The sequence below is a fragment of the Bos javanicus genome, chromosome 11 (assembly GCF_032452875.1).
Source record: "Bos javanicus breed banteng chromosome 11, ARS-OSU_banteng_1.0, whole genome shotgun sequence".
Classification (NCBI taxonomy): domain Eukaryota; kingdom Metazoa; phylum Chordata; class Mammalia; order Artiodactyla; family Bovidae; genus Bos; species Bos javanicus.
This window is the reverse complement of record NC_083878.1, coordinates 59,559,507-59,577,885: the sequence shown is the minus strand read 5'-3', so window position 1 is coordinate 59,577,885 and position 18,379 is coordinate 59,559,507. Positions and strand designations below refer to the sequence as shown.

Here is an 18,379-nt window from a genome sequence, read left to right as displayed (position 1 = left end):
GGTCAGCTCTTCCCATCAGATTGGTGTCCTTTAGGAATGATTGGTTTGATCTTGCTGTCTAAGGGACTCTCATGAGTCTTCTCCAGCAACACAGTTCGAAAGCAACAATTCTTAGGCACCCAGCCTTTTTGATGGTTCAACTCTCACATCTGTACGCAACTACTGGAAAAATCATAGCTTTGACTATATGGACCTTTGTTGGCAAAGTAACTTCTGACTAAACAATAAATAATCTAACAACTTTGAAATTAAAGAAACTTGTCACTTTTGGTCAAATAATCAAAATTGCGAATTTGCATTTCAAAGTAACCACAAGTTGTTATCAATGAGAATAATTTTTATCAAAACTAAAAAGATATTGGGAAAGCTGTATGACAGGAATATCTAATAGTCTTTAAAAAAAAAAAACTTAAATGAGATAGAGTAAAAAGAATGAAATGAAGCTAGAAGAAGCAATAATGATAGAGATAAAAATCAACATTTAATTTGTTCAATAACAGAAGAATAAAGAGTTGATTAAGTGAAGACTTAACTTGTTAAATAACATCAATAAAGTAGATCAACTCTGTTAAGATAGCTCATGACTCAATATGAGCAATATATTATGTATAAGAAAAGGAATATATTAACACTGATGTCTGTTTATGATATTAAAAATATAACTAATGTAACTAAAATGCTAATTTGAAATTAAAGTGAAATAGGCTATTTTGAATAAATTTATAATTGAAAATATTCAAGACTGGGTAGAATAATTTAATAATATTTGAATAATAAATGCAAAACCTTTAAGAGTTGTCAAAGAACTAAGCAGAAAAGTTGTATCTCATACAAATAGTTTTAATACTAGGTTTTATAAAAATTCATTTCTATTGTATTTTTATTGCTCGAGCCATTTAAAAAAATCTTATAAAAAGTAAACCCATTCATAATGGAGTGACTTCCATGACATCAGCATCGGGCCTTGAGGGAAGGGTGTCCAGTTTCACGCCATTCTCTGTTTTATCTGACCTCCAGTACTGTCTTAATAGGTTTGGGCAGCAACATCTTTGTTAACTACATTTTTGCTAAGATCCTCCATCTTGACATAACCTTCAGGTATCAGTCCACACAATCTTCATTGAAATCCTTCCAACCACATGGCTCCCCACTATGGAATATGGACTCTCTCAGACACACCCACAGCAGTGTTTGGGGCTGAAGGAAAGGGCAGATCACTGAGCTGCTTTCCACATACATTAGTATTTGAGGGATTAGAATTTGAGTTCCTCTGGCCCATTTGTTTATACATGCACCTGGCCATGACTACTCTTTTCTCTATTTTCCATGAATATTTCTATTTTTTCTATGCAGTACTTTAAACTGACAGGAACACTTATCTTCTGACTCTTATTTTCTCTTCCATTCAAAATGCATGGACTAAAAAAATTTTTTTTTTTTTGTGTTGGAGTGTGGTTTATTGATAGAATTGTGCTGGTTTTGGGAGTCAGTCAGTTAGGCAGCTCAGTTGTGTCTGACTCTTTGCGACCCCATGGACCACAGCATGCCAGGCTTCCCTGTCCATCACCAACTCCCAGAGCTTGCTCAAACTCATGTCCATCAAGTCGGTGATGCCATCCAACCATCTCATCCTCTGTCATCCCCATCTCCTCTTGCCGTCAATGTTTCCCAGCACCAGGGTCTTTTCCAATGAGTCAGTTCTTCTCATCATGTGGCCAAAATATTGGAGTTTCAGCTTCAGCATCAGTCCTTCCAATGAATATTCAGGACTGATTTCCTTTAGGAATATGCATCCAGATAACCACAATGGTAGGTTTTGGGAGTAGAGCAGAGCAATTCAGTTATACATAGGCATGTGCTGTTCTTTCTTGAATTCTTTTCCCATTTAGGTTGTTATAAAGTATTGAGCAGCGTTTCCTGTGATGTGCAGTGTATTCTTGTTGGTTGTCTATTTTAAATATGGCAGTGTGTACATATCAACATGAAACTATCCCTCCATTCCATCCTCCCCATTTGGTAACCATAAGTTCATTCTTTAGTCGGTGAGTCTGTTTTTGTTTTGTAAATAGGTTCATTTGAATTATTAAAAAATTGTGTCTTGTTCTTATATCAGTGATAAAGAATTCATCTGAGAATATTACTTTTAATTTGTTTTTTAAGCTTTCTTCTGTCCCCTGCAATATCTTTATCCCCTCAGAGTTTCTGTTTTACTTTTTTCTTGTTTTACATCATTGTCATACATGCTATAATTCCAGAAAAACATCCACTTCTGCTTCATTGACTACACTAAAGCCTTTTACAGTGTGGATCACAACAAACTGTAGAAAATTCTTAAAGAGATGGGAATACTAGACCACCTTCCCTGCCTCCTGAGAAATCTGTATGCAGGTCAAGAAGCAACAGTTAGAACCAGACATGGAACAATGGACTGGTTCCAGACTGGGAAAGGAGTACGTCAAGGCTGTATATTGTCACCCTGCTTATTTAACTTATAGGCAGAGTATATCATGAAAAATGCTAGGTCGGATGAAGCACAAACTGGAGTCAAGATTGCTGAGAGAAATATCAATAACCTCAGATATGCTGATGACACCAGCCTTATGGCAGAAAGTGAAGAGAAACTAAAGAACCTCTTGATGAAGGTGAAAGAGGAGAATGAAAAAGCTGGCTTATAACTCAACATTCAAAGAACTAAGATCATGGCATCCAGTCCCGTCATTTCATGGCAAATAGATGGGGAAACAGAGGAAACAGTGACAGACTTAATTTTCTTGGGCTCCAAAATCATTACAGATGGTGACTGCAGCCATGAAATTAAAAGATGTTTACTTTTTGGAAGAAAAAATATGACAAACTTAAATGGCGTATTAAAAAGTGGAGACGTTACTTTGCCGACAAAAGTCTGTATAGTCAAAGCTATGATTTTTCTAGTAGTCAAGTATAGATGTGAGAGCTGGACCATAAAGGAGGCTGAATGTCGAAGAACTGATGCTTTTGAACTGTGGTGCTGGAGAAGACTCTTGAGTCCCTTCGACAGCAAGGAGATCAAACCAGTTCATCCTAAACGAAATCAATGCTGAATATTCACTGGAAGGACTGTAGCTGAAACTGAAGCTTCAAAACTTCAGCCACCTGATGAGAAGAGCTGACTCATTAGAAAAGACCCTGAGGCTGGGAAAGATTGAAGACAGTAGGAGAAGGGGACAACAGAAGATGAAATGGTTGGATGGCATCACAGATTCAATGCACATGAGTTTGAGCAAGCTCCAGGAGATGGTGAAGGACAGGGAAGCCTGGCATCTGCAGTCCATGGGATGGCAAAGAGTCAGACAACTGAGTGACTGAACAACAACAAATACATATTAGAGGCATTCTTCAAATGACTCTTATTCTTGGATGTCCATATATAAGAGAGAGATACAGTACTTCAAAACTAAATTAAAGGCCCATGTCTGAAGACAAGCCTTATTGAAATTTCTGGATATTCCACAGGAAGTTCTCAGTATATTATGATTATCCTTTCTGTCTCTTTGTCCTTGTGGTCTGTGCCCTTTTATTTATTAATGTCATGAAGGTAGGGAGAAAGGACATGGTCAGGAATGAATGGAGATGAATTCAGGTGTTCAATAAATCAGATTTTCCCTGGCTTGTATTAACACAAAATTAAATGGATATGAGGCTTGATGAACCCCAAGCAGGCAAAATAAGTAAAAGTATATTAAAAACTTGTGATGGATTCATTTTGATGTTTGGCAAAACTAATACAATTACGTAAAGTTTAAAAAAAAAAAACTTAATGTAGCTTATTTCATGAATGTTTGTAAAACTTATTTTGTGTTAAAGCCTCTGATAATCATAAAATTTAAGTTATCTTCCTTAAATTGTATGACTACTTTTAACTGATCCCACAATGGCACCCCACTCCAGTACTCTTGCATGGAAAATCCCATGGATGGAGGAACCTGGTAGGCTGCAGTCCATGGGGTCGCTAAGAGTCGGACACGACTGAGTGACTTCACTTTCACTTTTCACTTTCATGCATTGGAGAAGGAAATGGCAACCCACTCCAGTATTTTTGCCTGGAGAATCCCAAGGACGGCGGAGCCTGGTGGGCTGCCGTCTATGGGGTCGCACAGAGTTGGACATGACTGAAGCGACTTAGCAGTAGGAGCAGCAGCTGCCATCTAGAAATACTCATTATAATAACCAATCATTGTAAAGGTTCATGTTCACTTTATAAGCCATCCTGTAACACTACACCTCAGAGCTTCATATAGTTTCAGGTTTGAAGTCTCTGTTCACAAACAGCTTCTTTGTCACTCAATAAGATATTCATATTAAAAAAACACACATTCACACACAAAAATTATGGATGTGCCATACATATGCCATTAATCCTAATCCTAAATATATTAGCAAACAAAGCCAACTATATAATTGAGGTCTACTTTGAAAATGGAAAGATAGTCAAATATTATATAATACTTTAATAGAAATTTTTATATTCTTTATACTGCATAGAAGAGAGAACCTTGCCTGTTGCTAACATATCACTTCTTTCCTAATGACTATAACAATGCCAATTTTGTGTTAACTGTTTGATAAACACTGTCTGAATGACTTTTCATTATCAATAAGTGAAGGAGAAAACATAAATGTATAATAATGTTAGCATTTTATTTATTTATATTGTTTTTTACCACCTGTGAAGTAGGTGAAAAATGCTTGAATAAAGGGAGATATTGAGCCCATAATTTATGAAGTCAAGTGATGACTAGTCAAAGAATGTAGTCTGCTTCTAAATTTCTAGAAACCAAACTGTATTGCTTATATGTTAACATGCCAGAAAGGCAGTTGGTGGAATTCAATATTCATTATTGATTAAAAATTATTTTTAAGATATGTTTAAATAATACTACAAGATGGGGTTTTTTTAAGACCAAAATGAAAAAAAAAGAGACACACAGATATGCCAACTTTATAGTGAGCCATATTAATGACTATGAAACACCAGAAGAATTCTTTTTAAAATCTGAGAATAATATACAGAATTACTACAAAATTATTTAGAAGTATATCATAGTTTTCAATGAATTAATAATTAAGAATTTACACATGGAAAAGCAGTTAATACAGCTGCTATTTGTAGATAATCTTGTTTTTCATATAAATTTTTTTTACAAAATATTCAAAACATAGATTAATGACACCATGCTGTCCACTGCCAAAATAAAATAGATATGAGAAGTTTCCTTGATAGTTATCTGATCTGTTTTCTATTAAAAACAAATTAAATGGAATATTACAGTAAAAATAAAGATTCACTCCTGAAAGACCCTGCCCCTGACCCATTTCCAAGTTCCTATTGCTGTCTTGATATTGCTACAAGCATTTCCTATACAGGCTTGTAGTAATTTCCTACATAAAGGTATCTTATTAACTAAAATCGGGTAGTTTGATTTACAATTTCTATAATTTATTTAAGTGGATTTTTTGTTTTCTTATATGAAGTTGCTTTCACAGCAATATATTTTTGAGTATTCAGGGACTTGATTTATTCACTTCAAGTGCTGAAACTATATTTTTTCCTTGTGAACACATTATATATGATTTACCATTCTTTTATAAAGGGACATGAAGAATAAACATCATTGCACAGGTCTCCTGTGCACATATACAAGAATTTCTCTAGAGTTATCACTTGAATATGAAATGTCAGAATTTGATAATGTAGGTAACTCCAATATAATTAGATATTGCCAAAATTGTTATACAAATTTACCCTTCTTCCAACAAAATTGGCAACTCTGTAATCCCCACCAACTAATAATTAGTTTCCCATCCTGACTGGTAGGGAATGTCTCATTGAAAAATGACATTTGTCTTTCTCTGTGTTGAAATGTGTCAAAAAGAAAAATGTGTGGGGCCGCTCTTGCCTGGTGCCATGATAACAAGCCAAAACTTGGGTAACTTTCACATCAGTATCAATTCTCCCCTGGACCAGAAACACATTCTGTCCTAGCAGCCAGTCCCCAAACGGCCCAGTCAACTCTGGGCTGTATGCTTAGTGTCTTGTTCTCGATCCACTTTTTATTGTTGTCTTCCCTGTTCCTTATTCTTTATCCTATAAAAGCTGCTTCTTCTCTTCCATCCTATTTTTCGGCTCTCTGCACTCTTCTGAACAGAGAAAGCTTGCTTCGCAAAGTGTTAAACAAAGATTGTGTTAATTGATAAATGAAAAAAGCTAAAACAATTTTAAATAATGAATTTGCTGTCTCTCTTGAGTACAAGGGAGAACAATCTATGGACTGAGGGAGTTCAGTACCTCACAAGCAGTGGAGCACTATTCTTGAGGGATTGGGGGCAAGAGTCAGTTTTATAGAGATTAGAAGAGCAAGATGGGCTACGAGGTCGGGGATTTCCTTAGGAGGTTAGCAGGTCCTGCTTTCTAGGCTAAGGAGAACTTGGGAAAGAGGAGTTCAAAGATTGTGGTTAGGGTATGTTAGCCTTACACGAGGGAGGCTTCTTGTAAGTGCAACTGATTTAGGTTTGGATTTGTGTTGTGGGCTGGCCACTGGGGCAGTCTTTATTTTGTGGGTCCATATGAATTAATTTTATCACACCTAAATTGTCTTCTTTGATCATTTTTAACATGTATAATTTACAGGCAACAAGATGCACTCATTTTGAACATACAATTTCTCAATTTTTGACAACCCAGGTAAACAAATACCTACCATCCAACAACATTCCCTATATCCCTTCTCAGTTTCTCCCATCTCCCTAATTCCAGGCTTTCTGTCACAATTGACTAGATTGTGTCCTACAATTGTATCCTATCTGTGTCCAACAACTTTTGGTCTTTGTAGGTAATAAATTTTTTTTTCTAGTTGCTTTAATAATTATTCTTGGTTCTTCAGGTTCACTGTTTATGTATCTAAGTTGAAATATATTTTAAATTATTTTGCTTACCAATAATTCTCCTTAAAACTTTCATCAATCTTGGGGAATCCTCAGCCATTATCAATTTCATTTGAGGAAATAAAAGTTCACATTTTAAAATAAGACAAAAAATTTAAATATAAAGCTTTTTCTATGTCCTTTGGCTTTCTCCCTCCCCTCAACTGTGTGTTATGCTTCTGTATTATGTGTTAACCAGACTTCCCCTATGGCAGAAATACCTGCTCAACCATAAAGATTTATTTCTCTCCTTCTGGCACCAACCATGTAACTACTTAAAAGATAACATTCCTTTTTCAATCCTGGAAGGGATCAGGATGACTCACCACTCTCTCTGTATGTGCAGATATCTTTTGTGAACTTTATGTACAAAGCCAATATATTATTTCCCTTAAGATAGTGATTGGTGAAGAACTAATTGGTTAGTAAACCTGGGGAGACACTAGGCCACACCTAATGGATGTTCCTAGCTTAAATACTTACTTATGACTTTATTGATGTTACTAGCAATATTGTCTGTATTCTATTTTACAAGACTACATTACCAAATGTGTGACAGAGCCTGAGAGGAAACTGATGATAATTGGGCAGCTTGAAACAATTGGACAAATATGTAGTCTTACAAGATCAATTTTCATAATAGTATAGTTCTAGATATAGGAAGAGGAGAAGGCAATGGCACCCCACTCCAGTACTCTTGCCTGGAAAATCCCATGGACAGAGGAGCCTGGTGGGCTGCAGTCCATGGGGTCGTTAAGAGTTGGACACGACTGAGTGACTTCACTTTCACTTTTCACTTTCATGCATTGGAGTAGGAAATGGCAACCCATTCCAGTGTCCTTGCCTGGAGAATCCTGGGGATGGGGGAGCCTGGTGGGCTGCCATCTGTGGGGTCGCACAGAGTCGGACACGACTGAAGTGGCTTGGCAGCACGGCAGATATAGGAAGAAGCAACAAGAAAGAAACATTTCCTGGACCATTTAAGACTGATAAACACAGGGATCCCAGAGGCTTTTGATTACTGTTGACAGAGCCTAGCCCAATAGCACATTAAGTGGCCTTTCAACAAAATCCTTGCCTAATCTGGGAATGAGCATTTCTAATGCCATGGGACAAGTTGGTCACAAAATGCCTCCCAAACCTGGGTTGAAATTAAGACTGAAAGGGAAGGGGTTGTAAAATAAAGAATGTTGCCTACCATTCAGTTCTACACAAATCAAGTTACTGGCCTCTGCAGTTGCTGACCTTCAATACTGAAGACTGGGGCAAAACTAGAAGAATAAGTCTTCAGATAGTTAGATATTTTCAGAGGAAATTGTTTATGAACCTGGATTCTTACAATTTCTGATTTCAGGAAAACACCAAAACCATTAACTAAGATATCTGTTCCATCTGGCTAGTTGCAGCCTTCTGCTGAGATGTGTGCTTGATTGCATGTATTCATTTCACCAAAATCACATATATACTGACCTCCCCCATTACCTCTTCAGAACAGTTCTCAGAACTCTCTGAAAAGCTGTCCCCTGGGTTATACTCCTCAGTTTGGCTCAAATAAACTTTTCCATTTCTTTCTTAGATTGACTATTAATTGATGTTTTGTTGACATAGTTTCCCCACAGTTATCTTTCACATTATTTCTTTATTATCTTTACTGTTAAGTCCTAATATTCACATGTAGCACTTCTCACTCTATCCTTAAAACTCATATCGTTAGTTCAAGTTCATGTGCCCAACACACAATGTGGCCAAACACATGAAAACATTGGAGTTTACAGCAGAGAAAGTTTTATTGCAGGGACATGCAGGAGGGTGGGTGGCTCGTGCCCTAAAGTGGCATGAACTCCTCAAAGGGTTTTGGCAAAGCATTTTTAAAAGCCAGGTGAGGAGGAGGGTAGCAGGGTATGTAATCAGCTAATGCACAATTCTTTGATTGATTGATGAGATAAGATGGTGGTGCCATAGGGGTTAGTATTATCAGTCCTTAGGCTGCTGGAGGCCTGAGGCTAGATATTCATGGTCATCAAGTAATTGACATCTTACATTTGATGGGAGAGATTTTCACATCTGTAAAACAACTCTGAAAATGTGTATCAAATGTTATTTTTTAGGTACTTTAGACAAAACATGGTCCACTGGAGAAGGGAATGGCAAACCACTTCAGTATTCTTGCCTTGAGAACACCATGAACAGTATGAAAAGCCAAAAAGATAGGACACTGAACCATGAACTCCCCAGGTTGGTAGGTGCCCAATATGCTACTGGAGATCAGTGGAGAAATAACTCCAGAAAGAATGAAGGGATGGAGCCAAAGCAAAAACAACACCCAGTTGTGGATGTGACTGGTGATGGAAGTAAAGTCCAATGCTTTAAAGAGCAATATTGCATAGGAACCTGGAATGTCAGATTCATGAATCAAGGCAAATTGGAAGTGGTCAAATGGGAGATGGCAAGAATGAACATCAACATTTTAGGAATCAGTGAACTAAAATGGACTGGAATGGGTGAATTTAACTCAGATGACCATTATATCTTCTATGGTGGGCAAGAATCCCTTAGAAGAGATGGAGTAACCATCATAGTCAACAAAAGAGTCTGAAATGCAGTACTTGGATGCAATCTCAAAAATGACAGAATCATCTCTGTTCGTTTACAAGGCAAACTATTCAAAATCACACTAATCCAAGTCCATGCCCAGACCCATAATGCTGCAGAAGCTGAAGTTGAACGGTTCTATGAAGACCTACAAGATCTTCTAGAAGTAATACCCAAAAAAGATGTCCTTTTCATTATAGGGGACTAGAATGCAAAAGTAGGAAGTCAAGAAATGCCTGGAGTAACAGGCAAATTTGGCCTTGGAGTACAGAATGAAGCAGGGCAAAGGCTAATAGAGTTTTGCTTAGAGAACACACTGGTGATAGCAAACACTCTCTTCCAACAACAAAAGAGAAGACTCTACACATGGACATCACCAGATGGTCAATACTGAAATCAGATTAATGATATTCTTTGCAGCCAAAGATGGAGATACTCTATACAGTCAGCAAAAACAAGACCGGGAGCTGACTGTGGTACAGACTATGAACTCCTCATTGCCAAATTCAGACTTAAATTGAAGAAAGTGGGGAAAACCACTAGGCCATTCAGGTATGACCTAAATCAAATCCCTTAAGATTATACAGTGGAAGTGACAAGTAGATTCAAGGGATTAGGTATGATAGAGTGCTTGAAGAACTATGGACGGAGGTTTGTGACATTGTGCAGGAGACAGGGATCAAGACCTTCCCCATGGAAAAGAAATGCAAAAAAGCAAAATGGCTGTCTGGGGAGGCCTTGCAAACAGCTATGAAAAGAAGAGAAGCAAAAGGCAAAGGACAAAAGGAAAGATATACCCATTTGAATGCAGAGTTCCAAAGAATAACAAGGAGAATAAGAAAGCCTTCCTCAGTGATCAGTGCAAAGAAATAGAGGAAAAGAATAGAATGGGAACTCTAGAGATGTCGTCAAGAAAATTAGAGATACCAGGGGAATATTTCATGCAAATATTGGCATAATAAAGGACAGAAATGGCATGGAACTAACAGCAGAAGATATTAAGAAGACGTGGCAAGAATACACAGAAGAACTATACAAAAAAAAATCTTCATGACCGAGATCATCACAATGGTATGATCACTCACCTAGAGCCAGACATCCTGGAATGCGAAATTAAGTGGGCCGTAGAAAGCATCACTACGAACAAAGCTAGTGGAGGTGATGGAATTCCAGTTGAGCTATTTCAAATGCTGAAATGATGCTGTGAAAATGCTGCAGTCAATATGCCAGCAAATTTGTAAAATTCAGCAGTGGACACAGGACTGGAAAAGGTCAGTTTTCATTCCAATTCCAAGGAAAGGCAATGCCAAAGAATGCTCAAGATACTGCTCAATTGCATTCATCTCAGACACTAGTAAAGTAATGCTCAAAATTCTCCAAGCCAGGCTTCAACAGTACATGAACCGTGAACTTCCAGATGTTCAAGCTGGATTTAGAAAAGGCAGAGGAAACAGAAAGAAAATTGCCAAGATCCGTTGGATCACTGAAAAAGCAAGAGCATTTCAGAAAAACATCTATTTCTTCTTTATTGACTATGCCAAAGCCTTTGACTGTGTGGTTATGACAAACTGTGGAAAATTCTTAAAGAGATGGGAATACCAAACCACCTGACCTGCATCCAGAGAAATCTGTATGCAGGTCAAGAAGCAACAGTTAGAACGGGACATGGAACAACAGACTGGTTCCAAATCTGGAAAGGAGTATGTCAAGGCTGTACATTGTCATCCTGCTTATTTAACTTATGCAGAATACATCATGGAAATGCTGGGCTGGATGAAGCAGAAGCTTGAATGAAGATTGCCAGGAGAAATATCAATAACCTCAGAAATGCAGATGGCACCACCCTTATGGCATAAAGTGAAGAACTAAAGAGTCTCCTGATGTAAGTGAAAGAGGAGAGTGAAAAAGTTGGCTTAAAGCTCAACATTCAGAAAACAGATCATTGTATCCGGTCCCATTACTTCATGGCACAAATAGATGGAGAAACAGTGGAAACAGTGTCAAACTTTATTTTTTTTTTTGGTTCCAAAATCACTGCAGATATTGATTGCAGCCATGAAATCAAAAGACACTTGCTTCTCGGAAGAAAAGTTATGACCAACCTAGATAGCTTATTAAGAAACAGAGGCATTACTTTGCCAACAAAGGTCCATCTAGTCAAAGCTATCGTTTTTCCAGTAGAGATGTATGGATGCTAGAGTTGGACCATAGAGAAAGCTTAGCACTGAAGAATTGATGCTTTTGAACTGTGGTGTTGGAGAAGACTCTTGAGAGTCCCTTGGACTGCAAGGAGATCCAACCAGTCCATCCTAAAGGAAATCAGTCCTGAATATTCATTGGTAGGACTGATGTTGAAGCTGCAACTCCAATACTTTGGCCACCTGATGCAAAGAACTGACTCATTTGAAAGGACACTGATGCTGGGCAAGATTGAGGGTAGGATGAGAAGGGGATGACAGAGGATGAGATAGTTGGATGATAGCACTGACTCAATGGACATGAGTTTGAGTAGACTCCTGGAGTTGGTCATGACAGGGAGGTCTGGTGTGCTGCAGTCCATGGGGTTGCAAAGAGTCGGACACGACTGACTGACTGAACTGAACTGAGGTGAACTTCAGAGAGGAACTAAAGCAGAAATAAGGGAAAGGCCTGACCCATGAAGTCACCACAGTTTCCTCCTTGGAAACTGTTACATATTTTATAACATTTTTGCTATTTCAATCTTCATAGTTTCCTCAGGTCTAACTTGTTGCTTCCTGGACCTATCTATCATTATAAAACTCATTTACAGCTTTTAAAATTCATTTACATATTTAAAAATTTTAAGACAGTCTGTTTAGCTTTTGATATCTAAACTTTTTTAGTAAGTAAGTGCTAGTCGATCAGTTGTGTCTGACTGTGATCCTATGGATTGTAGCCTGGCAGGCTCTTCTGTCCATGGAATTCTCCAGGCAACAATTCTGGAGTGGGTTCCTACTCCCTTCTCCAGGAGATCTTCCCAGCTCTGGGATCAAAGTTGGGTCTCCTGCATTGCAGGCAGATTCTTGAGCATCTGAGCCATCTAAGTTGTGCTTAATAATTTATGTGCTTAATCATTGTGAAAAGTATTTCATATTCCCCTTATGATATTTCTCTCATTATCTGAAATTCATGCTGTCCATATTTCTGTTATTTCCTATTGCTGTTTACACTTATTCCATGCTTAATCTTGCTTTGTGTATTTGGTAATTTCTGAAGGTTAGTTCATATTTGTCTTTTATTTGTTTCTTTTTTGATTCCTTTTGCCTAGGTTGTCAAAGTATCATCCCTAGAGTGATTTTAATTGTCTTCTGCAGGAACAAAATGCACATAATTGGATCAATCACTATTGATATTAATTTCTCAGATTGTTAACTCCAGGGCCACTCATGTATGTTGACTTAAAAAATGTACATGAAATTGTGAGTTAAGTTTTACTGGGGGCAAAATGAGGACTGCAGACTGGGATACAGCACTACGTATAGTTCTGAGAAACTGCTCCAAAGAAGCAGGGTGGAAGGTCAGTATATACATTGTTTTGGTGAAGGGAGAATACATGCAATCAAGCACATATTTTTCCAGAAAGTTTCTGCTAGTCTCATGAAGCTTTGCTGCTGCTGCTGCTGCTAAGTCACGTCAGTTGTGTCCGACTCTGTGCGACCCAGTAGATGGCAGCCCACCATCTCCCCCGTCCCTGGGATTCTCCAGGCAAGAACACTGGAGTGGGTTGCCATTTCCTTCTCCAATGCATGAAAGTGAAAAGTGAAAGTGAAGTTGCTCAGTCAACCCCATGGACTGCAGCGCACCAGGCTCCTCCATCCATGGGGTTTTCCAGGCAAGAGTACTGGAGTCGGGTGCCATTGCCTTCTCCTGAAGCTTTGCTAGCTAATCTCAAAGTACTGTCATCAGCATGAGGGACTTTAATACTTCTCTAGTTATGAGGTGATTAAAAAATCAGGCTATATCATTGGCTCCTGAAATTATATAGCCATCTGAAGACCTGTCCTTCCAGTATTTCCCTGAGCACAGAGTGCCTAATTTCTGCTCTCCATCCTGAACTTCTTTCAGGGGGTGTTGAAAGTGTTGAAAGTCAATAGTGACAGCAGTACAGGATTTAATCCTTGTAGAGCAGGTGAAATTGCAAGCACTGATTTTCAGTTGACAGGGCCCACTCATGGTAATAAATTTGAGCATACTTTGGGAAGCATTTAATAACCATTTTATCCTACAGTGCTAGGAAGACTGATTCCTAGGTCTGGTGAAGGTTTCACTGATAGGCCATTCAATCTGCTATTACTGGACTAGATCTATCAACAGTAATCAAAGAGCTCTAGACCAACCTGTCTTACCTTAACTGTTACAGTCTAGGAAAAATTCTCTATTCTCTCTTTCCATATCTAGAGTAACACTATTAAAAGGTTGTTGAATCACACGAAGACACCGGGATTCTTGGCCCCCGGAGGAGAAGAATTCAATCCGGGGCCAGAGACGAGGCTTGATCGCTCAGAGCTTTTACATAATAAAGTTTTATTAAAGTATAAAGGAGATAGAGAAAGCTTCTGACATAGGCATCAGAAGGGGGCAGAAAGAGTACCCCCTTGTTAGTGTTAGCAATGAAGTTATATACTCTCCAATGAATCCAAAGAATGTCTGGAGGTTGTAAAGACCTCACCAGACCTACTCCCATAATTTACATTTTAAGATAACAGAATTAGCTAGAAGGTGTAATCTAGAGACTGTCCTCAGGCAGGATACATTATTGTTATATAATCCTAAGGAATGTAGAGAAGGAAAAAAGTTTGTCCTTTCTTCCTCCTTGAGAATTCCAGACCCCTCTCTCATTGGGGACCCCTAGACTCCTTATCAACCTGCCTAGGAAATGACTCACTATTACAATCATTCAGTTCAGTTCAGTTTAGTTCAGTCGCTCAGTCGTGTCCGACTCTTTGAGACCCCATGAATCGCAGCACGCCAGGCCTCCCTGTCCATTACCAACTCCTGGAGTTCACCCAGACTCATGTCCATCCAGTCAGTGATGCCATCCAGCCATCTCATCCTCTGTCGTCCCTTTCTCCTCCTGCCCCCAATCCCTCCTAGCATCAGAGTCTCTTCCAATGAGTCAACTCTTCTCATGAGGCAGCCAAAGTACTGGAGTTTCAGCTTTAGCATCAGTCCTTCCAAAGAAATCCCACGGCTGATCTCCTTCAGAATGGACTGGTTGGATCTCCTTGCAGTCCAAGGGACTCTCAAGAGTCTTCTCCAACACCACAGTTCAAAAGCATCAATTCTTCAGCACTCAGCCTTCTTCACAGTCCAACTCTCACATCCATACATGACCGCAGGAAAAACCATAGCTTTGACTAGATGGACCTTTGTTGGCAAAGTAATGTCTCTGCTTTTGAATATACTATCTAGGTTGTAACTTTCCTTCCGAGGAGTAAGCGTCTTTTAATTTCATGGCTGCAGTCACCATCTGCAGTGATTTTGGAGCCCAGAAAAATAAAGTCTGACACTGTTTCCACTGTTTCCCCATCTATTTCCCATGAAGTGATGGGACCAGATGCCATGATCTTCGTTTTCTGAATGTTGAGCTTTAAGCCAACTTTTTCACTCTCCACTTTCACTTTCATCATGAGGCTTCTTAGTTCCTCTTCACTTTCTGCCCTAAGGGTGGTGTCATCTGCATATCTGAGGTTATTGATATTTCTCCTGGCAATCTTGATTCCAGCTTGTGTTTCTTCCAGTCCAGCGTTTCTCATGATGTACTCTGTATATAAGTTAAATAAGCAGGGTGACAATATACAGCCTTGACGTACTCCTTTTCCTATTTGGAACCAGTCTATTGTTCCATGTCCATTTCTAACTGTTTCTTCCTGACCTGCATACAGATTTCTCAAGAGGCAGGTAGGTGGTCTGGTATTCCTATATTTTTTTATCAGAAGTTCTGTCACACGTATGGTAATTAATCTTGAATTAATAAAATAGGAAAAGTACAAGTAATGTAACTAGCAGTAATATTAAAGTCATAAATAAGAATTCAGCCAAGAACTTCCATTAAGTGTAGTTCGGTATAGTCTCAGGTCATCCAACTTAGTTTAGTCTGTACCAATCTTTGTCTTTCAGGGTAATTTTATATTGACACTGTCCATAAAGCTCCCAGTCCAATTTCCTATTGTTACCAGGCTGCTTGTCCTTAGTGTAATTTAATTGTTCCTCCTTTAGGAGGGCCTTAAAACTTAAGTGACCACAGCCTGGTTTAACCACATAAATTCATCCCATAGTTGTGGGAGGGTTTATTCTTTGGCTGAACTCTTGCTTGTTACTCTGATTGAGCTGAGGAACTTTAGAGGAAATTTATATTTATGGCCATGGTCAGAGTAGATATTATTAATTGGTTAGTGAGAGCATACCACCTAGTAATACCAAGAGCAGCCTGAAGAGACTGAACTTCCTATTTTCTAAAATAAATTTTCTGAGGGTCATCCAATTAGAGCCTTGGAGTACAGAGATACAGCAAGGTAATCTATAAGTACTAGATACAGGTAATAGGCCACAACGCAACATATGGAATGCTTTTTCAAACTAGCATAGGACTGTGTCCATTATAGTAAAACACTTGATTTATATACAAAGGTCCAAGAAGTCAAGAAAACATTATAAATGATCAAACAAATTAGTTCATTATCTTGCTTAAGCTGTCTACTTTTGATGTTGTGTTATTCTCATTTTCATTGAAATGTAGTCTCCTCTGTTTGAACATCTTTTTAAGGTAAATTTGAGGTCAGCAGTCTGCTCTATAGACCAGTTTAGTGTAGGGGCCTCTGAAAATGAGAATTAATTCAAGAGTCAGCTTGCTTTCAGTTTCACTGTGTATGAGCTAATTAAGAGTACCTGATAAAAGTCCTTCCATCCAGTTGGAGATAATCCTTTAAATTATGTTTTACAGTACACATAATCCCCTGGTTGCAGGCCATGGGGCATCTGATCTTCATTCAGTGATTACAAAAATTAGCTTCATAAACAAAATTTATAGTGTCCTTTTAATAATACAGTTAACTTTACATTAATATAGTGTAACTGCAAGAAACTATCTGGGAAGTGACTTAGTACAAAATTTGGATTTAACATTCATTGGAACACTCTTTTTCTCTCCAAAATTACCCTCATTTCTACCATATATACCCAAATTAAGAATAATTTGTTTATAAAAAAAGTCTGGCTTCAAAAACTTGACCTGATAATTTATATAACTATAATTTATCATACAGATTTTTTGCTTTACTAAAACTTTTATAAGGAGTCTCAGTCTGAACTTTAAAAAACCCTCAGAGGTAAGAAAGTCACATTAAGAGCTTATCACACATTTCACTTAGGTGAATTCTTCCCTTATTAAGACCCCCCAAAATACTTTGAGATTACTGTACCTGTTGATGAGGTAGCTTTCCTAATTTATTAGCAACATTTGGGAAGTCCTGGTGGCTCCGCAGTAAAGAATCTGCCTGCATTACAGGAATCTCAGGTTTCATCTATGGTTTGAAAATATCCCCTGGAGAAGGAAATGGCAACCCACTCCAGTATTCTTGGCTGGGAAATCCCATGGACAGAGGAGCCAGATGGGCTAGAGTCCATGGGGTTGCAAAAGAGACACGGCTTAATAATTAAACAACAACAACCATAGAATATGACCTAAGAAGATTTATTACTCATTTGACCATACTTCCCATGTAAATTAACACACCAAATGAACCTAATTAGTTTAATATCTCTCTTTGGGATGTTCCAGGGGCCCTTTGAGACAACCCAAAGTTAACCAGAGGTCAAATGACTTAATTAAATTTTGATTTAGGAAGTTTTGTCAATAAATATATAAAGGGTTTAAAACAATTGCTAGGATAGGATCATAGGTTACTTTGAAATGAAGAAGCAAAGTGAAAATCACTCAGTTGTGTATGACTCTTCGTGACACCGTGGACTATACAGTCCATGGAATTCTCCAGGCCAGAATACTGGAATGGGTAGCCCTTCCCTTCTCCAGGGGATCTTCCCAACCCAGGGATCCAACCTAGGTCTCCCACATTGCAGGCGGATTCTTTACCAGCCAAGCCATCAGAGAAGCCCAAGGTTACTTTGAAACAATAGTAATTCACTTAGCCAAATTATAATAAATGATTTCAAAGATGAATACATAACAGATCACTTAAGAGGTAAAGAAACCTAAAATCTCTTATCAAGAGAAGTTCAACATCTTAAGAATACTTGCAGTATGCACAAAACTCTTCTCTAGGGGTCCACTTTTCACAAACTTTCTTCACTTTCTGTAGCCATCACTTAATTTGCTCATCTATGGATAGCCACCTATAAACCAGACCTACTTCCTTTTCCCTTAATAAAATGCAATTTCAATTCTCATGCTTTCTTTACTGAAAATACACATCGAACTTTCCTTAAGCAACCACAAACTGTCCTTCATATTGGCATTCTGTAGATTGGTGAACATAAATATCAGTGATAATTTCTAAAAACATTTGTTTTCTTATAGACATCACCTCAGGATGGTACTAAACATACTCATGAATGGTCCTCAATATCCTTAGTTCCACTGTAAGAGGAAGCCAATGTTCAGTTATTAATGTTTCAGCATTTTATTTTATTTGGAAGTCACTTAGCTATTCAATAAACTTCCATCACTTAATTTAGCACAACCCTAGAAATTCAAGTTACCGAAATCTGGAGAGACTAAAATAGACATTCCTAAAACATAATTGTTATTAATAGAATTTATCTAAAAGCATTTATCTCATTTACATTT

The 18,379-nt window shown here is 38.1% G+C and overlaps 1 long non-coding RNA gene across 1 annotated transcript in view; it reads right to left on the bottom strand.

Annotated features, from left to right (window-relative positions):
• The window catches only part of LOC133257182 (uncharacterized), a 73,082-nt gene extending 55,853 nt beyond the window's left edge, over positions 1-17,229 (bottom strand). Inside the window, exon 1 of the long non-coding RNA XR_009739440.1 lies at positions 16,995-17,229. This is a non-coding gene — a long non-coding RNA (uncharacterized LOC133257182). The remainder of the gene's footprint in view (positions 1-16,994) is intronic.
• Positions 17,230-18,379: the final 1,150 nt, after the last annotated feature.